The sequence below is a fragment of the Patella vulgata genome, chromosome 7, assembly GCF_932274485.2.
Source record: "Patella vulgata chromosome 7, xgPatVulg1.2, whole genome shotgun sequence".
NCBI classification, from domain to species: Eukaryota; Metazoa; Mollusca; class Gastropoda; family Patellidae; genus Patella; species Patella vulgata.
In genome coordinates, this window is record NC_065885.2 from 27,512,183 (window position 1) to 27,517,991 (window position 5,809).

Consider the following 5,809-nt stretch of genomic DNA (forward strand, 5'->3'; position numbering starts at 1 on the left):
TATGGCACCTTCAACCTTAAAGAGTAGAAAAATACATGCATATCAAAATAGATCGCGGACTTCTTTGAACAATGTGATGGGTTACTGACTTTAGTTTATATCATTTTTGGTTTAACTCCTTAGTAAGTCGTGGAAGAGTGGTTGCGGTCGTAAATGGTCGTAAACGTCACTTATGACCCAAATAACCTTTTTTGCATAGGATCACTAACCATCATTTTGCTTTTAAATTTATGACGTCGATATATCTTGCTGATTTTATCCCCCACCTCAATTGAAATCTTAGAGTTCAAGGATCTAATAGGAAGGCTGTGCTCGTTAGATTAATTAATTTTGTGCATGCAGAATATAGCTGGTGTTCAAGATTCCGGGCTCTTGTAAAATGGAAACTCTCTTTCAAAAACATTACGATGAGCTTTCGTATGCCCAAAGTCTCGTTCATATTCATGTGCGGAGGTTATCAGATTCAGGGGCAAATAACTCGTCTGAAACCTTTTTTAATTTTCTCCAAACCAACTCTGTTCAACTAACCACTTTTATTTACCTATTCTCTAGGATCACTGTACTTTTACCAAGACCGCTTCCACGAGAAACATAATTCCACGGGTTTAGTCGAAAGAGGATATTATACTTGCCGAACTATTGGAGAAAATTATACAGTGCATAGTACAGAGTGTTTCTTGACTATACTATTTGCGGATCGAATGAGAAGAGGTTTTGGAAGGGTTATTTGCCCCTGAATTTAATTATCTCCCTTATTTACAAATATGAACGTAACAGACTATAGCCTTAGCTTTAGGTTAAGAGATTTTCCATTTTACAATCGCCTGTGTTCCAGACCAAATCAGAAACACCAAGGGAGACACTATGATATTTAGACGGATAAAAATATCTAGTTTCAGAAAAAACTAAACAAAATATGATACATATATATAAATGATAATAATAATAATAAAAACATCAAGATGGCTCTTAATTTAAGGATGGCAGTAAAATATAATATTTATTTTTATTCCTGCTGTTAGAATTGTGTTATATTATTTCAACTAAATGGCTATGCTTATGACAGCATAATATTGATTACCTCGCTTTCTTTCCCTTTATAAGCCAGACCTCTAGCACCCCATCCGTCACTTCCTATCCATGTAAAAGCTCCAGATGCGTCCATTCTTTTTACAGCTTTCATAAACTCCCCCACTTCCTGATCTGAACCAAATACGATCACACCTAAAATAAACATTTATAATTTTCATACCGACTGTGGAATACACTGCCTAGAGGTGGAATACACTGCCTAGAGGTGGAATACACTGCCTAGAGGAGGTTACCCTCTACAGGAAATACTAAACACGTCCAAATTATCGTCCTACTTATGGGGAAGAAATCTATATTTCGCAGATTAAAAGATTCGAATATCCGAACTGTCCTTTTCCCTAAAAATATAACAACAGTTTTACTTTGGCTAAACAACTATGTATTCACAACAATTTGAAATTTAAAAACTGTTTTAAATAGTTTATACATCTTATTGAACGCAAAAAGGGTCAAATTAGCAGTTTAATTCCATTTCTATCAGAAATTGTTGGCAGAGGTCAGTTGCTGTAATGCAGTTCTACATTTATAAGAACACATGCTGGATAGGGAAAGGGACTATTCCATTGTTTTAACTACTGCTTATATTTTATATCTGGTAATATAGCCCGGTTGGTGCTGGCGTGCCATTAACCACCATTTCATTCATTATTAATTTATATTCTATATAGCAGCTACGGATGACAAACGTGAAAAGTAATGACGCCTTTTAATTTTCTAATAAATAAAGTCCAATAACTGACTACATATATAGGAGGCAGACCACCATTCAATTTCACCAGTTCGTCTATTTATAGCAATTCTCTCTCTCTCTCTCTCTCTCTCTCTCTCCTCTTCTCTTCTCCCCTTTTGCATGCCAATTTTTGTTGATTTTTTGGTCTAGAATCATCGAAGAGGGTTTGAATTAACATGTTCTGCCAGGTTTTGGTAAATATTCATGATTTTGAGGCGGAAGGATAACAGGGTTATCAGGTTAGCTACGGCGATATGTACGGCAACTAGTTACATGTTTTTAGTATGCTTCTTCAAGTTTGTTTATCTCAAAATTTTTGGTGGTCAACCTCATACAAATTTTAGTGCAAAGACATGACCATTTGTTCCTCTGTCTGTAGTGAAAAGCATTCAGCCCGACGAAAATTTTGGGAAAAGTTGGAGGTGGGCAATTGAAGTCAATGGGGGAAATTAATGGTGGTCTGCCTCCTGTATCCAGCAGTACCTTTAGCAGTTCTCTTCTGTAGTAATCTAAAGACGACTTTATCATATTCTTCATTCACGGCTACTCCTGAATCTTTCATTAGTTTCTCAGCAGTTGCTAAACACACCCCTGCCTCCTTTAAAAGCTTATCCACTTCGCTGAAACCCTGTAAAAACAATCATATTGTATAATATTATGTTGTATTACAAAACTTAAACATACATTATGCAAGAGCTAAATCTTCCTATTACAGGTCTTTCTTTAGGCCTGAAATGTCATCTAAATTATCAACTCTCGATGCCATGGCTATCCTGTGATATTTACTGGATTTGAATTCATTTTGTGAGGGATGATTTGAAGTCAAACTGGATAATCGAGACTCTGTTTTTATCGTACCGACTTTAGTAATGATAATCGAGGCTAGGCCTAAAATTCAATTGCTAATATCTCAGTTCAGATTGGAGCAATTTGACTGAAGTATTTATCATATTCTCTTTACATTATCTATTTTGTAACTATTGTAGGCAGAAGTGTCAGCTCTTTATCTAATCTCCCATAATGCCCCTTTAAAGGGTGTTATCAGTTTCGAGCGTTTGGTCACTACGGAAAATTTGAGATATATATGATAGTTAATCCAAAAGGTATTGGTGTTGTGCAAAATGCTTTCTCTAAGTATTTTAGCCGAGCCTATTTGTGAACTTGATTTTATATACAACTAATTAGACATATTTCCGGGCGAAACCTATAATGCCCTTTTAACGAAATAAAGGTGTAAATCCGGTTGGTCCCGCCAATAGACATACAGTTTGTTATGCATTAAAAAAAAACAAAAAACAAAAAATACCAGTCAAGTTGCATTTAAAAAATTCAGTCAAGTAGTCGCATATATCACTTTCAATCACGTTTTATACAACGTTCAATCAAGATGTATATAACATTCACTCAAGTTGTATATAACGATCAACCAAAGCGTACATATAGCATTCAAAATAAACCCAGTCCACCAGTTCCAGTAACCTTTGTCATTCAAACATTATATGTTATAATTCTAATCATGTTATTTCCGCAAATAATCTTTTTATACATCTTATATAAAACAAATCAAAATGTGAAAAATTGTAATTCAATAGAAATTATTTTAATCCCCGAGGCCAATGTCTTATAATCTGAATTTTTAAAAATGATGTAAAATGTTAAGCTGTTATCAGAGATCTTCTATTAAAGAAGAAAACACAAGCTAGAAAGATTGATAAAAATGTTATATTAAGAAGACAATCTATCAGATTTTTTTCACAAATGACAATGTTTCACTTGTTCATTCGGACAAACCGCATTGTTATATTCCAAATACGCCCCCCCCCCATCCAGTGGCGGCGCCCCCCCCCCCCATTAATCTGGTCTGCCCTCTGTTTACCCCTCCCCAATAATTTTAGAAAATAAAAAAAGGAATTTGTGATACGTTTCGGTAATCAATACCTTCTACGGTGAATAAATCCCACATCCCCACTCAGTCATAAACTTGCATGTTGTAGAGCATTTCCGACAGTCTATTTTTCAAAATTTTCTTGGCGAGGTCCCCAATGGACTCGCTGCTTTGGCGCTCACAAGGAGAATTCGTTGAGGTTCGCAAGTCCGTTCGTTTGACATTTTGTTCTCTAGTAGGATAAACTAGTGATCAGGCGAAGGACGGTATCTGGTCAGATCTATTTATCTCGACGATCGGTGCCCGGGAATACTGTAAGACAGCATTTCCGGCAGTCTATTTTTCAAAATTTTCTGGGGGAGGACTCCCTACTTTGACGCTCGTGAGTGGGCTTCGTCGTGATTCGCAAGTCCGTTCGTTTGACACTTTACCTCATCGATCAGTGCCTGAAATAATGCCAGGCTGCATTTCCGGCAACCTGTTTTTCAAAATTTTCTGGGGGAGGCCTTTGTCCCCTTAACCTTGGACTTTGCCCCAGCTTTGCTCCTCCAATCACCGGCGGCTGCACCTCTCCCCAAACAAAACAAACTTAAAGATAAAATATATGCGATTATTTAGCATATTCTTATAAAACATATATTTGTGAATTTATAAATGTTTTATGATTTTTGGTAACTGGTTCATTAATATCATAGTGATGAGAAATAATGTCATTCAAATCAAAACTAATGGCTTTTTAAAAACATCTACTACATTTCTTCGAATGGTATTTTTTTTAAAAAACAGTGAAATCAGGCAAAACAATATTACAGATTGACTGACCCAGTTCTTAAACAGCAGGGGCCTTATTCATAAAAAAAATAAACTAAATGGTTTAAGAATGCAGAATTTTTATATCAGTTTATATCAGGATTATAACCAATGAAATAGCTGCATTCTTTAACCATTATAGTTAAAATTTTCATTAATAAGGCCCCTGGTGTTCAGCCACTGATGCAACAGAATCTACAATATTTTTTCCGTAATTTCATTTATGAGAACTTTACCGTCGCAAAATTCTAATTTAAACCTGATTAATATTGAGAATTAGTTGGTGTCAGATATTCAGCTAATAAGCATTTAATTTCACATATCAATAATATTCTAATCCAAAAGGTTATAGACGAAATTCTTTTTAAGATCAGGTTATTTTCATGTGATTATTCGTCTCTGCAGCTTATCATCAGGACATAAACATCTTAACAATATTTGTAAGAATCCAAAATTCTTCAGATGGTAAGCCACAAAATCTATCTTTATTCATTTCGATATTTTATTGAATGTGGAAGTTCTGGCTGTGGTTTATATTACAATTAATGATATGATACCTCAACGTTAATGAGTCCGGATTTCTTAAGGGGAAACTACACCCCTTTTAGCTATAGTCTTACGCCAGCTTTTGTCGGTCGCACTTCAATGAAAGCCACACTTTGGCGTCAAGTTTAGAACCAGACTACCTTATTAATTGCTTAATGTCAAATATCTTCATGCGAAAATGTTTGTGGTTACCAACAACCACAAAATGTTAAATTCTAGAAATTTAAAAAAACTTCTAGACTTTAATATTCTTCTGAACAAAGGTACACCACGACAATTCTTTATTAAAGACATTCACTCACAATAACATTTTGTTTTCTTTCAAACAATCAAGAGATGATAAATAACTTTTTCAATAAAATTTCCAATATCTCTTATAACAATCGCACAAGTTTTCATAGTTTCAAGCACGTCTGAGTACATCAGTATAAGATCTAGACTTATTAAAACGCACGCATAGTGATGCTTCAACTCGGTAATTTCTTCAGATAAGAAAGTAAACCTCTTCAATCCCTTTGTTCAGAGGAAATTTTATTTTTTTGCAACCAGGCAAACCCTAGAGAAAATATGTTTAATCTAATATTCAGAAGTCGACTCATTTTAAGTCAGATTGTGGGGGATGTACTCTAGACAAGGAGGTATTATCTTCATAAATACAATATAGCCATGCTCAGAATTTGTTGAAATCAAGGAAATGTTGTCAGTCGAAATGAAAATCATTGTTCTTCCAACCGAGTGTTCCACTT